Consider the following 20914-nt stretch of genomic DNA (forward strand, 5'->3'; position numbering starts at 1 on the left):
GGGCAGAGGCCAAGGAGCCATCCCCAGCGCCCGGGCCATCCCTGCTCCAATGGAGCCTCGCTGCCAGAGGGGAAGAGAGAGACAGAGAGGAAGGAGGGGGGGTGGAAAAGCAAATGGGCGCCTCTCCTATGTGCCCTGGCCGGGAATCGAACCCGGGTCCCCCGCACGCCAGGCCGACACTCCACCACTGAGCCAACCGGCCAGGGCCTCAAAAAATAAAAATTTTAAAAAGTGACCTTGCTACCATCAGCTCTTTGCCAGTGTGACTTCCTTGTGCCGCCCCCTTCTGCCTATAAAACTCTTGCATTTTGTACAGCTCCTCAGAGTTCCTTTCTATCTGCTAGATGAGATGGTGCCTGACTCATGAGTCATTAAACTAAACCAGTAAGTTCTTTAAAATTTACTCAGTTAAACTTTGTCATTTAACAGATTTGGTGGCAACAACAGGATCCAAAGGAAGCTTCTGACTGCTTTGCGGACAAAAATCACAGGCATGGTACCTGTGAACCTCTGAGCTCTCTGTGTTTCTTACCATTTCCAAGGACTGTGGGTAAGTTCCTCTCGATTCTGGGTTTTGCAGTCTCTGCATTGGGGTCTAGATCTGATCGGCTTTCCAGCCCAGGCTTAACTGGTCAGCCTAAACCAGTAATTTTCAACCAGTGTGATACAAGAATTTTTAAAACATGCAATACTTGACAAGTTAGTCAGGGGCACTGACCTCTTTTCCCTTAGATTGTCAGATTTAAAAATGACAACAGCCAACACAATAGCTGTCCAGTGTGAATGAATCAAAATTATACCTATTTTTTTGTCAGATTGGAAAAAAACACACATATTTTTTGGTGTGATACAGATTTTTAGTAATTAGTTTATGTGTACCATGAGATTAAAAAATAAAAATAAAAAAAGATTGAAAATTGCTAGTTCAGACTGCCAGGAGGCTCTAACAGTGTCAGTCCTCGGCTAGCTGAACAAGTAACCTTAATTTATTCCATATGCCAGAAACACAATTTGGATCTAACTTCTTTTATAACTAGTGAGTTCTGTATTATTGTACCTGATTCAAGGCTAAAGCTTTAGAACAGAAACTATAAGGTTTGCATCTGCCTATATGTACGTTTATGTGTCTATATGTATGTGTTGTAGATATATATTTTTCTACCTCCGGGTGGTATTGCTAAATTAATTTGTAAAAGAGCCCTATGTATTGGTTTAAAGAAAATTAAGCACTTACATAAATTAAGTATTTCTAAAACTCTCAGAAGTATAATAGAAACATAACCCAAATGTTTTTCAAGTTCACATGATCTGGATTAATCTTTAGTAAATAAAGCTAGTTTAAGTTTGTTGGTTTAATTAAAATAGGCATGTCTTTAGAGTGATGAGTACCAAATAGAATACTATCTACCTAAGTTTACTAAAGGTCGGGTGAGTTCATGTGATAAAGCTTACAGAATTTGTCAGCAAGAAAAATAGCCTGAGATGATGGCTGACTTGTCTAATGTTTCATGAAGTTTTCATGGGCAATCTAAACATAATTGTTAAGAACGAGCAGATCAAATAAATGTAAGTAGGATAAGAGTCCGTGGGTGAACTTTTCAGCAATAATTATGTTTTAGGGTATGTCTACTTTAATAAGTTACCCAAATCTTTTTTGGAAACTTCCACCATAGACTAAGAATCTGATCAGAAGGGGAGAATTGTTTGAAAAAAGACAGGTCCCAAAAGGAGTCACTTGTGCTAAGCCCCATGTCACCAAACTGAGACTTATTATCTAACTTAATCACAGCTTCAGCCTTCCCTAAGAGTGGAATCTGAACGGCCAACCTGGAATTACCTGGTAAGTGCTCGAGAGGCAATTCACCTGATAGACCCCGGCTGTCCCCTAACAAAAGGTACCTTGACACAAACAATCAGGTCTTTGCTAGTATAACACCCTTCTGCCTATAAGAGTCTTTCATTTTGTAGAGCTCTTCAGAGTTCCTTTCTTTTTACTCTATGGAACTCTGCCCAATGTATGAATGGTTAAATAAAGTCAAGAAGATCTTTGAGCCTGACCAGGTGGTGGCGCAGTGGATAGAGCGTCGGACTGGGATGCGGAAGGACCCAGGTTCGAGACCCCGAGGTCACCAGCTTGAGCGCGGGCTCATCTGGCTTGAGCAAAGAGCTCACCAGCTTGGACCCAAGATCGCTGGCTCCAGCAGGGGGTTACTCAGTCTGCTGAAGGCCCACGGTCAAGGCACATGTGAGAAAGCAATCAAGGAACAACTAAGAAGTTGCAACGCGCAACAAGAAACTGATGATTGATGCTTCTCATCTCTCTCCGTTCCTGTGTGTCTGTCCCTGTCTATCTCTGCCTCTATAAAAAAAAAAAAAAAATCTTTGAATTGTTGAATTTTGCAGTCAGTTGAATTTTGTTTTTAACATCCACAAAGCTCCCTTCCCGTCCTTCCCTGCCCCAGTCAGGGATCTTCCCCTCTAGGATGGCTTTCTGAGTTCCCAAACCCAGGGGCTTCCTCACTGCCCTGAGTCTGGCACAGAGGAAAGAACTGGGCCTTGATGTTACCCAGACCCGGGGTCTGGTCCTGACTGCCACACCCCTGAGCAAGTTATCTCTCTGCTCCTTGGGCCTCAATTTACCACCAGTGAAAAAACGTAGCTACACGGGACAACCTCAGGATTATCTTCAGCTTGATAAACCAGAACTGTGGATTTTCAGAGATCTATTCACAGCATAGTAAACAGACGTGGACTTTGGAGCCAGACAAAGGATAACTGAATTCCAGCTCAGTGTCTTAGTAGCTGTGTGACCTTGGGCAAGTGGCTGAACAACTCTGAAACTATATGGCTTATCTGTCAGATAAGGTTACAACAGAGCCCCCAATAAGTTACTGTGAGGGTGAAATTGAATATGTTAACTATATCCCATAGTTAATGCGCAGTAAGCGTCAGTTTCCATTCCCCACTTTCCTACCCCCACCAGGCCCCTCTTTGGGTCACTGGATCGGAGATCTCCTGCCTCTGTCCACGGTCAGTGTCAGTCAGTGGACGAGCCTTCACTGAGCTCTCCATGGGCCGTGCAGCGGCAGCGCGATTGCACTCGCCTCCTACGCCCAGGCAATTTCAGCCTTGCCATGAATGTAAACCCAGGGTGGGGGGCTTGGGGGCGAGAACTCAGTCCCTAGAGAGGGGCAGGCAGTGGGGCTAAGAGAGGTCACAGGAGACAGAGCTCACTTTAGCAGCAATGCTCGGATGGGCTTCCAGGAAGAGGTGACTCTTGAGTGGGCACTGCAAGCTTTAGGCTCAGGAAAGTGTTCTATGGGCACAGGGGCCGCTCAAAGATTCAGAGTCTGGAAGGCAAGCTGTGTGCCAAAAATCTGCTTGTCATTCAGCCTGGCACGGGCCCAGGGTACCCAGACAAGACTCCTGGAGAAAAGGTCAAAACAGGGACATGAGGTTCTCATTGCCAAGGGCTTTGAGTGATGGGCAAAGGAGTTTGAACTTCACCCTTCAGATGCTGGAGACTGTGGGACTCTTGTCCCCTGGCCAATAGGTGATACCAGGGGGTCCACCGGCTCCTCTTGTGTCCTCCCCAATGCCGACTGCACGGGGGGGTCACATACACGGCCTCCCTAAATAAATATGGGTTTCTCATTTTCTAGAACAGTGTTTCCCAAACTTTATAGCCCACGAGTTCTGGGGGATCTCATTAACATGCAGATTCTGACTCAGTAGGTCCCATTGGGCCTGAGACTCTGCATCTGTAACCAGCTCCCAGGTGATGTCGATGCTTCTGGTCCATGGGCCACACTTTGAGTAATGACAGCGAGATCAAGCGCAGCCTCGAAGCCTGTGGGGACTCCCAGGACCAGCAAGAGACAACAATGTCAGCAAGATGAGGTTTAAACGAGACAGCTTTCTCTCCTCGTTCCTCCTCCTCTCCAAGCCCCAGGTCCCCAGAGCCCGACTTCCAGGACCTGGCTGCTTTGGACTCGGCCCCCAACGCACTGCCCCACCAGGATGCCCCGAATAAGCAGTATAGACGCTGCAGGCCTTGCTTCCCTCCATTCTCGCCATAGCTTATCCCTCTCATTCCCTCTAGGCCAGGGGTCCCCAAACTTTTTACACAGGGGGCCAGTTCACTGTCCTTCAGACCATTGGAGGGCCAGACTATAAAAAAAACTATGAACAAATCCCTATGCACACTGCACATATCTTAAAGTAAAAAAAAAAAAAAAGGGGAACAAATATAATATTTAAAATAAAGAACAAGTAAATTTAAATCAACAAACTGACCAGTATTTCAATGGGAACCATGCTCCTCTCACTGACCACCAAAGAAAGAGGTGCCCCTTCCAGAAGTGCGGCGGGGGCCAGATAAATGGCCTCAGGGGGCCACATGCGGCCCGCGGGCCGTAGTTTGGGGACCCCTGCTCTAGGCTATAGAAGGCGAGAAGGGGAGACCACTTTTTGCTCAACGCCCCAGGGAAGCTCATGGAGCAGGTGGCCATTCAGCTAAGTCAGGAAGGATGCCAGAGAATGGCAGGGCTAGGCCTGCTGAGCTAGCTCAGGCCAAAGCAAAGGAGTCCACGTAACGCTGGACACGACGAAAGCTTTAGGACAAAACCTGCACAGCCTTCACTCCACATCACCTCTCACCAGGACTCAGCTCGAGTCGCCCTCCTCCAGGCCCTTCCTCTCAGGCGAGGAGCGCCTCTGCCCAGTGTCCAGAGCCCCTCCTGCTCCTCCGCCATCACCCCAGGGATCCGCCTCCCGCCCTCCACCATGCGCTTGTTGAGGGGAAGCACCAGAAAGAATATGACTTTGCATCCCCGCGCCTGGCACATGAAGGTGCTTCACTGTGTTGGAAAAATGAACAGGGAACCGTTCCCAGAACTCATTTGTGTACACATCAGTGGTTCTCAACGGGGGGTTTTGCCCCCAGGGACTTTTGGCAGTGTCTGGAGACATTTTTGGTGTTACATCTAGGAGAGCAGGAAGAGGAGGGGATGGCTGGCATCTTTGGAGACCAAAGATGCTGCTCAAAGTCCTTTAGTTTACAGGACGGGCCCACACAAAGGGTTATCCAGCCCCAAATGCCAACAGTGTCAAGGTTGGGGAACCTTGACAGAGTCTTAGTGTGGGAAACAGTGAATACAGAAGGACACAGTATTTTCAGGGGATGTTTGTGGGTGAAATGACTTTCTCTGGGCCACACACTGAGTTAGCAACAGCCTGAAAAAAGAAGCTGGTCTTTGGACTCATCCACTAGGGCTCTTTCTACCACTGTGCCCCTCACAGCCTCTTCACCCACAGGGTCACATCTCAGAGTCACCCTTGCCTCACCTCCTTGACACAGTTTAATAGGAACACTTCAGTTGCAGCGGTGAATGTGTTTTGAAAAGCACTAAATGGTTCAAACCTATGAGACTTGCCACCCTTCACACAGAAAGACTCTGAGCCCTCTTCTCAGACCTGCATTTGTGGAAGCATTCCCACTCAAGAATTAGTTTAAGAAAAATTTAAATGTTAACAAATAAGTCAAGGCAAGCAGCAGTGCACTGGTAATCAGGCAGCCTGGGATGTTCATTATGCTGGATTTCTGGACAGTTAAACTGGTTCATGCATTTACCTTCGGTTTGCAGATCAATCTTGGTGACTGTTGGGGACACAGCAGCCACCTTGTTACACATTACAGCTCAAAGGCCTTGGTGACACCAGCGAAGTCCTGACCGAAGGCCCGCAGAGGGGAGGGGTCAGATGTGCCCACCACAGAGCGGCGGGGACCTCACTCTGGCTCTCTCACGCCCTCTCACATGGACGCAGGGCCACCGGGCCAAGCAGCTCCACCCATGCAGGTGAAAGTAATTTACTCAATTAAGTCTATCCTGTAATTAATTAATGCCTATAATCAATTTGTTCCTGTAATGCATCAGCATGGGGGAAATCATACGTGGGAAAGTTTGGGGCACTGTTGCCAGGCAGACTCTGAGAAGGGGGTGATTCCACTCTTGCGGCCAGTGCTGACGCTGAGAGCTCAGTGAACACCCTGAAAACGCAGCCTGAGCCACCGTGCTGTGGAATGAGCTCTAGTGGCCCTTTCAGTTTCCTGTCTGTCCTGTCTGTTAAACGGGGGTGAGAGCCATTCTCCCATCCATTCTTTCTTCCTTCTCTTATTAAGGTCCTGGCACGTGCTGACTCTGTGTTCAGCACTGGGAATAAAACTGCAGAAGAAGGAGAAAGAGAAGGGAGGGGAAGAGCCAGGGAGGGGGAGGGGCCAGGGAGGGGGAGGGCCCAGATAGAGGTCGCAAGCTGGGTGAGAGTCAGGTAAAAATATTATTCATTTGGGACAGACCCCCAAGTCCAGGCTCCATCTGTGAATTCATAGTTTTTCCCCTGACCCACAACATTCATTACCCCAACCCCAACCCCCAGTTCTCCTCCTCCAGGGCAGTAACCAAGGCCAGACTTTCCCCAATGTCTCTGCCACCTGGGTTGTCATTTCCTCCTGGATCAGAGGCATCCCTGCCACCTCACTCTCCTCTTCCACTATCTGCATGGTCCCTGCCTCCTCATGGTTATTGATGTTTCCACTGTTACTATTGGTTAAAATTAAACATTGAACTACGTTTGATTCAGCAATTCTGCCTGTGAATATATACACAAAAGAAATGAAAGCAGAGACTCACATAGATATCGGTACTCCATGTTCAATGCGGCATTATTCACAATAGCCCAAATGTATAAAAACCCAAATGTCCATTGACAGATGACTAGATAAGCAAGATGTGGTATACACATACAACGGAATACGATTCAGCCTTGAAAAGGAATGAATTCTAACACATGCTGCAATATGGATGAATCTAGAAGACATTATGTGAAATGAAATAACCCAGTCACAAAAAGGACAAGCACTATATGATTCCACTTATATGAGGTACATAGAATAGTCAAGTACATAGGAATAGAAAGTATGATGGTGGTTGACACAGCCTGGGAGGAGGGGGCAGTGGGAAGTTAATGTTTAATGGGTACAGCGTTTCAGTTTGGGAAGATGAAGAAGTTCTGGAGATGGATGATGGTGATGGTTACACAACAATGTGACTATATTTTTATGCAACTAAACTGTACACTTTAAAATTTTAATATTTAAATATTTTTGGATATGTCTCCTTAGGCAAAAACAAAAAAAGATAATAAACAAATGAGACCATAGCAAACTAAAAAAGTTTTTTGCACATCAAAGGAGACATCAACACGAAAAGATAACCTGTTGAATGGGACAAAACAGTTGCAAATGATGTAACCAATAAGGGGTTAGTATCCAAAATATTTAAAGAATTCACATACCTCAACAACCAATTAAAAAATGGGCAGAAAACCTGAACAGATATTTCTTCGAAGAGGATGTACAAATGCCAACAGAGATATGAAAAGATGCTCAACATCACTCATCATCAGGGAAATGCACATCAAAACCACAGTGAGATATCACCTCACATCTGTCAGAATGGCAGATTGCCAACAAATTGTCAAAAAGCCAACATAACAAATGTTGGTGAGGACGTGGAGAAAAGGGAACTCTTGTGCACTAATGGTGGGATTGAGAATTAGTGCAGCCACTGTGGAAAACAGTATGGAGAGTCCTCAAAAAAAATAAAACTAGAACTACTATATGACCCAGCAATTTCACTACTGAGTATTTATCTAAAGAAATGAAAACAAGTCTGACCAGGCTGTGGCGCAGTGGATAGAGCGTCGGACTGGGATGCGGAGAACCCAGGTTCGAGACCCCGAGGTCGCCAGCTTGAGTGCAGGCTCATCTGGTTTGAGCAAAGCTCACCAGCTTGGACCCAAAGTCGCTGGCTTGAGCAAGGGGTTACTCGGTCTGCTGTAGCCCCACGGTCAAGGCACATATGAGAAAGCAATCAATGAACAACTAAGGTGTCACAATGAAAAAACTAATGATTTATGCTTCTTATCTCTCTCTATTCCTGTCTGTCTGTCCCTATCTATCCCTCTCTCTGACTCTCTCTGTCTCTGTAAACAAAAAAAACACAAAAAAAAAGAAATGAAAACAAGAATTCAAAAACATCCACCCCTATGTTCATTGCAGCATTATTTACAATAGCCAAGATGTGGAGGCAACTTATATATCTATTGATAGAAAAATTGATAAAGAAGAGGTAGTACATATATATAATAGAGTATTACTCAGAAATAAAAAAAAGAACAAAATCTTGCCATTTGCAACAATATAGATAAACTGAGAGGGTATTATGCTAAGTGAATAAGTTGAACAGAGAAAGACAAATACTATATGATTTCAATTATATGTGGAACCTAAAAAACAAAATAAATGAACAAACAAAACAAACAAATTCATAGATACAAAGAACAAATTGATGGTTGCCAGATTGGGGGGGGGGGGGGGCTGGGTGGAAAAGGTAAAAGGGATTAAGAAGTAAGAACTGCCAGTTATAAAAATAGTCACAGCATGGGGAATATAGTCAATAATACTGTGATAACTATGTACAATGTCAGATGGGCACCAGACTTACTGGGATGAGGTGATCACTTCATAAAGTATATGTGTCTAATCACTATATTGCACACCTGAAACGAATATATTGCATGCCAACTATAATGAAAAATAAATATTTTTTAAAATATGGTTAACATGGTATATTTTGTTATGTATATTTTACCACAAAAAGAAGTAAAGGAAGAAAATAAACCTAAGCTGTGAGCTCCCTGTAGTCAAGACCTATATTTTTTACTTCTTTGGCTTCTGTTCAGTGATATCAACAAAGGCAATGCCTGAGAAGGGGAAGGAGAAAGGGCGGGGCATCTCTGGGTCAGCAGCCCACGAAGCTCAGGGATGGGCGCTGTGGAGTCCTTGCAGTTCTCTGCCCCTGTGACACACACCTCCCATAGGCTTTCCTTCCAGACCTGAGAGCCTGCCTGAAGCAGGCACTATAGCCACACACCCCAGGCCTCAGTGCACCGTACCTGGCCATCTTTGCTCCATCCCTGCTGATCTGAAAGGCCACATCACTTACCACTCCACTGTGTCCCGTTGTGCTCAAATCACACCCACAAATTTGTTCTCAGTTGTGCCATATTCTCACCACGTGTCTGCGCCTTTGCATAGGCCATATTCTTTGTCTGGAAAGTCCTGCCTTACTTGCTACCTGTTTAAGTCCACCTCATTCTTCAAGTCTCAGTTCACACCCCACTTGCTCTCCAAGGCCCTCCCTGATCTCCTCCAGAGCCCGTGCTGCCTCCTCTGTGCCCCTCAGCTTCCTGCTGTGCCTCCCCCCTCAGCGTCTCACACCCTAACCTCCTGCTAGCTGGAGGGGTGGTGGAGTGGGCACCCCTGACTAGACACATCCCCCTTTTCTCTTCCTTGCTTAGGGCCCAACATTTACTCAGCAAGTCCGCTTCTGCCTGGCCATGGATGTGACTTCAGCCCTAGCCCCAGGTGGACGGATCCTCATAAGTCTACACGAATCACAGTATCCCATCCTTCTCATCAGCTACTGGCTGCAGCGGGGGGCATGTGATCCCATTCTGGCCAATGAAACGTGAGGGGATATTCGCTGGAGGAACTTGCAGGAATGTTTCTTTGTGCTTAAAAAGACCTGGGACAGGGACAAGAAAAGGACAGAGGCCCTTTTCAGACCCAGGGCCAGTCATCAGCATTTGTCAGCAGGACTGCTGCTGCCACCCTGTGATGCAGAGAGACATCGCCAGCTCACTGAGGATGGCGGGGCAGAAGATGTGTTACCACGCAGCGTCCAGGCCGGAGCCAAGAGCCATCCCAGTTATGTTAACAGGAGAATTTACTATGAATAATTGTTAACTAGGAATAAAGTTAACAAGGTATCCGAAAGAGTAAAAAAGCAGAAGTAGTGACTGAAGGAAGCAGATACCACTTTTAGGGCTGGGGAACAAAGGAAAGAGTTTGGAATTATTAACACTTAGAGGCGGGGTCCCATGGAGCCGAGGTGTGGACCTCAGAGAAGGCGGAGGACAGCCTGGCTGATGCCGGCATCTCTGAGCTGGGAACGTGAGCTCCCTGAGGCCTGGACGCAGGCTCTGAGGAGCGGTGCCACAAGGCTGTATCTGTTGGAAAAACAGCAAATTTACTCAGTCTTGCTACTAAGAGTAATAGACTCCCCCAAGGTGAAGAGGCACTGCTGGAGGGATGCAGACAGGAGCAGGAAGTCCTGCCTCCAGCCCCACACCTCCCTCCAGCGCCCCCTGTTGGCCGACTTTTACAGGGAGCAGCTGGCAAAGCGGAAACGTGGGTGGAGTTCTAGCCTCTGTATCGCAAAGCCCGGGGTGATGGGGGGGGGGGGGGGGGCTTGTAGCCCAGCCGGTAGCCTCAAGAACTGAGACAGATGGAGAGCCTGAGTCCTGGAAGACATTGCTAAGCCACCAAGGGAAAAATCATGAGCTGTCCCTCCTCCAATTTCCTGCCATGAGAGAAAATCAATGTCTCTATGCATAAGTCGCTCCTGGTCGGCTTTCCTGTTGCTGCCCTGCCACAGCTTCTTCTCAGTTAGCTCTCTCTGCCCACAGGGCCTAGCCCGCGGCTGCCACGTGGGAAACATGAACCAGGTTGACCTGAAGCACCACCATCTGCAGCTAGTGCGGTGGTGAGGGCTGGGTCTTCCACTCCAACTTCTGGGTTGCATATCTGCTCCTCACTCCTTATGCCGTGTCAGGCCCGTTTTATTCACCTTTCCTAGCCTCCATCTCTCCGTCTACAAAATGGGGGTATTAGGAACAGTTATCAACGGATCATGGTGAAGACTAAGTGAGCGGGTCTGTGTAGAATGCTGATGCCCAGTGAGCACTTGGTTAGCTGCTGTTCCTGGTGTCAGCTTGCACGCTGCTGTTTTGACAAACAGGCTTCAGATTGGCTCCCAAGGAACCCAGTCCCACCCTGTGCCTTATAGATAGATAGAGCCAGACTCTGCCTTACCTTACTGGCTCAGATCACTGGCTCAGCAACCTGCCCACCCCCCAGACCCCCAGAGCCTCTGCCTGATTTCTTTGTCAGACGATCTTGACGTCTTGTTGCTATGGCTCTGTGGCATGTGTTACAGGCTGCAGACGCCATGTCTGCCATCAGCCCGGACTCACTCTTCTTGCAGCGTGTCCAGTTCTGCTTCTGCCTCTGCTCCCTTCCCAGCAGGCTCGTACCTGCCTCTCCCTAGGCCCTCTGGTGGCCTTCACAAGACGGGGGCAGGACGCTCGTTTCAGCGTGTTGCTCTTCAGCATTGTTGGTTTCCTTGGGCTGGTGTAGCAAATAACCACACACTTGGTGGCTTACAACAACAGACATTTCGTCTTTCACAGTTTTGGAGACCAGAAGTCTGAAATCAAGATGTCAGCAGGGCCCAGCACCCTTGAAGGCTCTTCCAGCTCCTGGTGGCCCCAGCGTTCTTTGGCTTGTTGCAGCCTCAGCCCGATCTCTGCCTCTGTCTTCTCTCAGCCTTCTCCTCGCTGTGTCTGTGTGTTTTTTTCTTTCTCTTCCGAGGACGTCCTCATTGGGTGTAGGGCCCACTCTAACGCCGTATGATCTCATTTCAAGATCTTTACCTTAATCACATCTACAAAGACCCTACTTCCAAATACAGTCACATTCTGAGGTCCCAGGTGACTTATGAAAACTGAGGGGGCACTCTTCAACCCACTACAAGTAGAAAGATGCAGATGCGGTGAGGAAAGTTGAAGACAGAGCAGTCACTTTCCCACCCGGCCACAGGGGTTCCTTCTTCTGGAGCCATCTGTCACGCTGAGGCAACCGCAACACCTCACCCCCGTAACTACCCATCTCCTGGCCATCTCCTCTCAGTCAGTTCTGTGACGCCACCCCTCGCATCTCATTTACAGGTTCTTGGCAAGGTCTGTCTGTCAAAGCGCGCACTGTAAATAAAACGCGCTTGGGAACTGAAGGTAGAGTGAGGGGGAAAAGGAAAATGATTAAACAAATAATGGCAAAATCTTCATCATCCACAAAACAGTATGTACATGAAAACAAGGCATTCCTCTTGACCATCGATAAATAATCCAGACCACAAAAATAATACATTAGACAGCTTGTGTAACAGTAGCATGTGAAAGACTGTGGAACTTTCTAAAATTAATTTTCTTCATTTTGGTTTATTAAAATTGCACTCATCTATCTCCCCTGTTAAATATTTTATTTTTTTCATATTAATGGCTGCAATTTCAGCTTGTGCCTTGTTTCTTTCATTAACACTGTACAAACTTAATATCATTAGTAGTTTTTCCCTTAATTATGTGACTAGAGAAGAAAAACACCAAAGTTTCCGTGAAATTGGAATAGTATATCTAAATTGCCTCATGTTTATTTTAACATTAACAGTAAATGAAGCTAATGGGCTTTTATATTATTAAAAGCACTCATTTGTGTCCTGCCTGTTTTAATATATAACAAAGCTTTAAAAGATGTTAAATAATTAGTTATTTAATAGGGATAGGTGGAATAGATCAAATGAAAGGGACAGTTGAAAGTCACCAATGCGTACAGTCGAGGGGTCTGTCCCTGTTCGGGCTTGCAAGCAGCATTCTTTCTCCCTAGGTGCCCGCCTCACTGTCAACGCGAGAGTTCTAATTTATAACGAGCCCGGAGAGTTAAAGCAACAAAATCTATTGCTGCTGCCCTACAGAGGACACACATGGTGGGGAGTGGGGGGGTAATAATGTTTGCAATTATTTCTGGGCAACTTCTATTTATAATTCAACACCTGTGCAAGGCCCATGTTAGACTGGGACTCGGAGGCCCTCTGCGGGAGAGGGCCCCGCGGCAGCTGCTGGTCCAGCTCCTTCCTTACAGCCTCCTTGCCTTCCTGCAGTGGGGTCTCCTTGGATTTAGGGGATGCTGATGAATGAAGGCATCAGGATCCAATGAGACCTAGGAAAGGGTTTTCTAGCCTGTGGGTCTAGAAGAGGTCGTCAACTATTGTCACTCTCCTGCTAAAAAGTCCTACAAGGACTCCCTCTCCCTGCTCTGTCAAGGCCAACTTCCTCACGTGGCACTTGAGGCCCTACTTGTCCCAGCCCAGCTGCGGCTCTTCCCAACATCTGCACTCCGTTCTGTCTAGCCGGTTTCCTTCCCGGGCCCAGCACATGCCAGCTTGTCCCATCTCCTCGCCTTTCCCCACACCATTGCCTCACTTGAAACCACTTTCACCCTTCCTTCGGCCTATCCAAATTCTAGTCATTCTTGACAGTGCCAATTCCAGATCCGCCATTAGGGACCTCCTCATCCCTCTGTCTTCTGGATTTCTACGGCAGTGGTTTTCAGACTTGAGCGTGCATCAGAATCACAGAAAGGGCTTGGCACAGCACAGATCACTGGGCCCACTCCTCAAGTGTTTGATTTGACGGGTCTGAATTTCTACCAAGTTCCCAGGTGATGCTGATGCTGCCGGCCTGGGGACCGCAGTTGGAGAACTACTGAAGGATACGCAGTCCCTCCAGCCCACTGGGCACTGTGCGCGCACTGGCTGGAAAGCTTCTCTGATAGTGGCATGTGGCCAAGACTTGTCACCTCAAACAGATAGCAGGATCCCTGAGGACAAGGACTCTGGGCTACTTCTCCATTGCCTTCAAAAGACCACTAGTCCAAGGATAGGCTCGTGATGTTTGAGCCACTGACTCTTTTTCTTTTTTTTTTCTTAACAGAGACAGAGAGAGAGTCAGAGAGAGGGATAGACAGGGACAGACAGACAGGAACGGAGAAAGATGAGAAGCATTCATCATTAGTTTTTCGTTGCAACAACCTTAGTTGTTCATTGATTGCTTTCCCATATGTGCCTTGACCATGGGCCTTCAGCAGACTGAGTAACCCCTTGCTCAAGCCTGCGACCTTGGGTCCAAGCTGATGAGCTTTTGCTCAAAGCAGATGAGCTCGTGCTCAAGCTGGCGACCTCGAGGTCTCGAACCTGGGTCCTCCACATCTCAGTCCGAGACTCTATCCACTGCGCCACTGCCTGGTCAGGCTGAGCCACTGACTCTTGACGAACCAAATGACTAGTTGCCATGGAGTTTTGTTCAATCCTTAGAAAAATCTCACTTTTATAGGTGAGGATGCTGGGGTTTAGAGAGATAAAGTACCTTGCTGGAGGTCACACAACTATTAAGTGGCAGGCAAGATTTGCTCCAGGTTCATTTCCAGAGCCAGGGTCAATGCATTTCAATCAAGTGACTTCAGACATGAGGACTTGGGAGGACAAGGCACCTGTGTGAGGAGGCATCTGGCTGCTTTTGTCACTAAGGAGCTTGTTCTTCCAGAGAAGTTACATCTAGTAAGGAGGGAAATTGAAATGTTTTCCTCTCTATAGTTTTAGTGACCCTTTAGTCTGGGGCAGAATAAACACGGTGACTAAGCTGTCTTTCTCCAGCTCCCCTCCAATCAATTACTGTACTTTGTCAGCCGGATCTTAGGTACAGTCCCAGGATCTTTCTCAGTGTACCATGTAATTGGTATTTCTATGACAAGATAAAGTAGAATTGCCATTCAAATTCTAGGCCAACTTCTCCACTCTGCAGATGAGAAAACTGAGGCCCAGAGAAGAAACGCAACCCGGACGGACACACAGCAAATTAGTGATTTGTATTAGTTATCTCTCGCTGTATAATAAATTATCCCCAAACTCAGCAGTTTAGAACAACAAAAATTTATTGATTCATCATGTCCCTATGACATGAATTTGGGAGCGGCTTAGCTGAGAGTTTACACTGCTCCAGGCTCAGGGTCTCTTGTGTGGCTGCCATCAGGATGTGGGCAAGAGAGGCAGTCATCTCAGTGCTGACTGGGGCGGGAGCGTCTGCTTCCCAGGAAGCTCGCTCATAGCTGCTGGCTGCAGGCCCCAGGTCCTCGTCCTTCAAACCTTTCCAGGGGCTGACTGAGTGGCCTTGGGGCATGGCTTCCTCCAGATCAAGATACTCAAGAAAAAACATCGAAGAAGCTACAAGGCCTTTTATGGCCTGGTCTCTGAAAGCTCACATCTTATCATTTCCACTTTATTGTATTTGTAAGAAACCAGTCACAAAGTCCAGTCCACATTCGGGGGTGGGGGGGAATTAGGTTCCATCACTCGAAAGGAGAAATATCAAAAAGTTTATGAACATCATGGGACGGAACAGGGTCTACAACTCAAAGTGCCCAATTTTTTCTCAATTATGAACTAAATCATACAAACTATATGACTGTTAACTGTTTTTCCCCTTCTCTGGCTGCTTGACAAATCTTTTCTTTGTTCTTGGTGTTCTCCAGTTTTACTCTGATAAATCTGCATGTGAATTTTATTTATTTAACCTTTTAAGGCTTCTTAAAATTGGACCGATATCTTTCTTCAGGTCTGGGAATTCTTAGCCATTATTTCCTGAATTATTGCCTCTGCCCCATTCTCTCACTCTTCTCCTTCTGGAACTCTGATTTCTGATTTGATGTATATGAGGTCTTTTAATTTTATTTTTTTTTTTGTATTTTTCTTAAGCTGGAAACAGGGAGGCAGTAAGACAGACTCCCGCATGTGCCCAACCGGGATCCACCCGGCACGCCCACCAGGGGGCGATGCTCTGCCCATCCAAGGTGTCGCTCTGTCGCGACCAGAGCCACTCTAGCGCCTGGGGCAGAGGCCAAGGAGCCATCCCCAGCGCCCGGGCCATCTTTGCTCCAATGGAGCCTTGGCTGCGGGAGGGGAAGAGAGAGACAGAGAGGAAGGGGGTGGTGGAGAAGCAAATGGGCGCTTCTCCTATGTGCCCTGGCCGGGAATCGAACCCGGGTCCCCCGCACACCAGGCCGACGCTCTACCGCTGAGCCAACCGGCCAGGGCCTCCAAGTTGGTTTCTAACCCGTCTACCCTCTCCCCTGGGGACTCCCATCAGACCCAGGTGCTGTCTGGATCCTTTTTTTTTTTTTTTTTTTTTTTTTACAGAGACAGAGAGAAATTCAGAGGGAGGGATAGACAGAGACAGACAGACAGGAACGGAGAGATGAGAAGCATCAATCATTAGTTTTTTGTTGCACGTTGTGACACCTTAGTTGTTCATTGATTGCTTTCTCATATGTGCCCTGACCGTGAGCCTTCAGCAGACCGAGTAACCCCTTGCTGGAGCCAGCGACCTTGGGTCCAAGCTGGTGAGCTTTGCTCAAACCAGATGAACCCGTGTTCAAGCTGGTGACCTCGGGATCTCGAACCTGGGTCCTCTGCATCCCAGTCCAACGCTCTATCCACTGTGCCACCGTCTGGTCAGGCTGTCTGGATCCTTAGAACCCTCTCCCTAAGGTTGTAAAGAACGCATAGCTCAGCCTCAAGTTCTGGGCCAGCAGAGTTGACGGTCAAACCAAGTTTCCCAGTGTTTAAAAGCAAACTGCTGGCATTGGCTGCTGCTTCTGCCTTGTAATTACCTACTTGGGAATCAGTGAAGACAATGTAGTCTCCATCCTATAAGAATGTGGACCTGACTCCACCTCCCCATAGGCTCCTAGAGTTGAACTGAGTTCTAGTTCTCTCTCTGCTCTTCTGTGAACTTCCCTTTCTACCTCTTCTGACTGATCACAACTTCATCCTTCCAGGCTCCACTGGTGGTGGGCTGTGGGATCTCCCTGCAGGAGTCCCTGGAAGGCCCATCACCTTCTCTTTCCCTGAAAGTCTTTCCAGTCCCCTCAGCTAGACTTTGACCTGGTGGATGTCTTCAAAGCCAAGCCAGCCTTGCCTTTGGAAGGCCACCTCTGAAGGAGGGAGGGTGGGCATCTGAGAGGAACGCAAATGGAATGGAGCCCGTTGGGCCATGGAGGCCAAGGTCCAGAAGGATTGCACTCACCCACTACTCATTCATTCATTCATTCAACAAACAGTTATTTGGGGATACTCCATGCCAGGCAATGATGGCGCATGTCAGGTACTGGGAGGGAACAGGCAGACATGGTACTTTCCCTAAGGAAGCATATAGCATAGGGGAGGGGCCAACAGAGAGTGGGACACCAAGCAAGCACAAGAGACATGATCAGGGCTAGGGCCAAACCACTCCTTGACTCTCAGCTCCTCGTCTGCAGCCATTACCCACCGTCTGGGGCAGAGGATATGGTGGAATGAGAGAACACATAGGAAGTGTCCCACAGGGCACTGGCCGGTTGGCTCAGTGATAGAGCGTTGGACCGGTGTGTGGAAGTCCCGGGTTCAATTTCCAGCCAGGGCACACAGGAGAAGTGCCCATCTGCTTCTACCTCCTTCCCTCACTCTTTTCTCTCTATCTCTCTCTTTCCCTCCCGCAGCCAAGGCTCCACTGGAGCAAAATTGGCCTGAGCTCCATGGCCTGTGCCTCAGGTGCTAGAATGGCTCCAGTGGCAATGGAGCAATGCCCCAGATGGGCAAAGCATCGCCCCCTGATGGGCTTGCCTGGTGGATCCCTGTTGGGTGCATGTGGGAATCTGTCTCTCTGCTTCCCTGCTGTCACTTCAGAAAAATACAAAAAAAAAAATGTGTCCCACAACTGTTGGGAGCCTGAGGCATCTTCCAAAGTGAGGGTTGAGTCACAAGAATGCACCATGTGTAATGAGGGTATTTCTTTGATAAACTTCTATCTTAGTTATAAGGGGGTAGGTGTGCATACACTGAGTCATGTGGGAAAATGTATATAGCTAGTGCTCGACTTACGACCACCATTGGTTCCGACAGACCAGTCATAACATGATTTGGTCATAAGTTGAAGTAGGCTATTATGTACAGTACTGTGAAATGATGCTATAAAAATCTTTAAGTCATATTTTATCATAATTTTCTTTCATTATTGTTATGTATCATAATTTTCTTTGTTCATTTTATGCCATTTTGTATCATCTCTACACCATTTTGTTTCTTATTTTTACATTTGTCAGGTTTAAGTAAAACACTACATTACCAGTATAACTGGTTTCATATTTGCAAAGACAATTTCCTCTTGGTAGACATCTTGGGAGGGATTTGATGAAAAATATCCAAGACACAAAACACAAATTGCTGTACCGAGTCTGGGATAACAGTTGAAATGGTGCACGTGGAGGCCCTGGCCGGTTGGCTCAGCAGTAGAGCGTCGGCCTGGCGTGCGGGGGACCCGGGTTCGATTCCCGGCCAGGGCACATAGGAGAAGCGCCCATTTGCTTCTCCACCCCACCCCCTCCTTCCTCTCTGTCTCTCTCTTCCCCTCCCGCAGCCAAGGCTCCATCAGAGCAAAGATGGCCCGGGCGCTGGGGATGGCTCCTTGGCCTCTGCCCCAGGCGCTGGAGTGGCTCTGGTCGCCGCAGAGCGACGCCTCGGAGGGGCAGAGCATTCCCCCCTGGTGGGCAGAGCCTCGCCCTTGGTGGGTGTGCCGGGTGGATCCCGGTCGGGCGCATGCGGGAGTCTGTCTGACTGTCTCTCCCCATTTCCAGCTTCAGAAAAATACAAAAAAAAAAAAAAAAAAAGAAATGGTGCACGTGGAGATGGTAGTGCTGCCGGAAGCTGGTCCTCACTGTCATACGCTCAGCTGGGCAACGTTTGAGCTGCCATACGCGGAGCAGTCATCTTTAGCGATTATGGTCGTAAAGTCGAACGGCTCTACGTTACATAGGTCGTAAGTCGATCAATATTTGTATTTTTTTTTTTTCAAAGAAGGTCACTGACCTAGTGGTTCATAGCAAGACCTTGGGGCCACAGGGGTTTAGTTCAGATCCGGCTGTGAGGACTGTTGAGACAGTGCCTCAATGATGGAAAACTGTAGCAGATGTGAGGTGCCTGTAAACACGTCACTCAGAACAGCACCTGGGACATCGCAGGGCTTCAGAATAAAAGCACCTGCTCTTTGTGGTAGTTTTGTTTATAACAGGACCTCAAGGACTAATTATCTCTGATTTAAAAACAAGTAAAAAGGAAGCTAGTATTGTTGTGCTGGCTTTTTCTCTATCAATAACTAACATTTTTAGGCATTTGTGTACCAAGAACCAACCTCATTTAACCCTCACAGCAGCTCTGTGGGGTAAATTCTGTCATCATTACAGCTGAGGAAACAGGTAATGGGAGATTGAGACTTAGAGAGGGTCTCACAGGTGGACCAACAAAACTCACCCTCCTGCCCCAGCACCAGTAGACGCCCCACCCTGCTGCAGGGTCTTCTCTGCCCCAAGGCCTCCAGGGGCTCCAGCTTCAAGCCTCCTGGGCTGGCCCCACCTGCCACACCTGTTCTCTGCTCCTCTATCTGCAGGGGAGGCTGCTCTACCCCAGTTTAGACATTAGTGTGTCCTCTTGCTGTCACATCCTAGTGGCTTCTTATTTAAAACCCCAGCCCCTCAGGCTCCTCAGAGGCTGCCTTGGGCCCTGGTAGTAGCCAGGGAGCTGGTCCCAGCACCTGGGTAGCTGGCGGGGGAGCCTGGTCTTTGAGGCCGGAGCCAGGCCCGGGGGCTATGGCGCGACCTCGAATGGCCAGGGTAACAGGGCTTAGCTTCTGCCATAGTTTCTGGACTGAGAAAGCAACGGAAGAGGAGGTCTTCCCCCTGGAGCCCCAACTTGAAAGATGACTTCTGGCCCAGAAGTCGGGAGCCTGTGAAGAGGCCCAGGTGGGCCCAAAGTACCAATGTCATGGAAACAGGGAGACCAGGAGGCCCACCAGCACAGCCTCAGCCGCTGGCTCCTACCACATCGATCATCCAGTCCTTAAGACATATTAAAATAGATTTTAAAAGACATTTTGCATTTTCTCTCCTTAACTCCCACATTATTGCCACACATTGGCTTTTGTTTTAATTAAAATCGGTTTTGAAATCCTCCATGAAACTTCAGTGGGATTGTTAAAGGCAGCAATTTCCTTATCGGCAGTGCGTCCCCACAACATACTGTAATAGTTATTTTGCAGCAAAGCACAAGTCTTATTAATTTAGCTCAATCAAATCAGCACCATGTTAATTTATGGGGCTGTAAAAATCTGGCAGTGCCGCTCTAGATCAAGGAACTTAGGGCAGGCAAGACACCAAGTGGGATGTTTATTTTGTACAATGGTCCCTAACTGCATTTCTGTGATTTAAAAGCTTTCCGGGGCGTGCGATGATAATATTACATGCATATAGAATTGTGTGTTTGCTATGCCTCATTACTCCCTACAGAGACCCAAAATCATTTGGTATTCAACTCCTACCTAAAATATTTCTTTCTACATACAAATATTTTTTCTGCTCTAAATGGCTTCTCTATGTTAAATTTTTTTTTCTTCCAGGGCTGTGAAGTAAGATCGTTTCCTACATGAGGCTCTATTTTGGTCCAGTATTGGTCTTTAGTGGTGGTTACTAAGTAGGTAGGTGGCGTTCCCCCCTCTTTTCCTCTGGCTGATCCCTCCAGATACGAAGTAGGTGAAGTTTTCTGGTGGGCTGCTTTTGCATGTCCCTCCTCCCTTCTAGATTCCTGCTTCCTGGTTTACTTTTACTAATGTCATTTTCAGGGACTAGGAATGCTTCTCTTGCTCACATCTTAATAACAAAGCTTCACAATAATACTTAGAATGATTTGCCAGGAGATACAGCTTAGCAGCCAGTGGAGGATTTGAAAAGCACTGTGGGATGGAAAACTGTGGCAGATGTGAGGTGGAAATGGGGAGATGGAGCCTCAGAGAGGGCAAATGACAGCATTAGGAGGAGCACTGGACTCTGGGACTCAGATCCTCTGAGCCTCAATTGTCCCATCATTGGAATGAGGACCATGAGACTTGGGGGGATACACTCACGTGAAAGGCCCAGCACAAAGCCTGGCACAGTGCAGGTGTCCGGCCATGTTAGATACGGGTGTAAGCAGATTGACCTTCCTCACCAAGGCTGGGACCAGTTCTTCAAGCACCTGACTCTGAATAGCAGAACTGGACT

General features: G+C 47.7%; 1 long non-coding RNA gene across 1 annotated transcript; it reads left to right on the forward strand.

Annotated features, from left to right (window-relative positions):
- The first annotated feature begins 398 nt into the window (after positions 1 to 398).
- Positions 399 to 12411, forward strand: LOC136375924 (uncharacterized). Its single transcript, XR_010746118.1, has 3 exons — positions 399 to 550; positions 5646 to 5858; positions 9421 to 12411. It is a non-coding gene; the product is annotated as an uncharacterized lncRNA (long non-coding RNA).
- Positions 12412 to 20914: the final 8503 nt, after the last annotated feature.

Source organism: Saccopteryx leptura, chromosome 6, assembly GCF_036850995.1.
Source record: "Saccopteryx leptura isolate mSacLep1 chromosome 6, mSacLep1_pri_phased_curated, whole genome shotgun sequence".
NCBI classification, from domain to species: domain Eukaryota; kingdom Metazoa; phylum Chordata; class Mammalia; order Chiroptera; family Emballonuridae; genus Saccopteryx; species Saccopteryx leptura.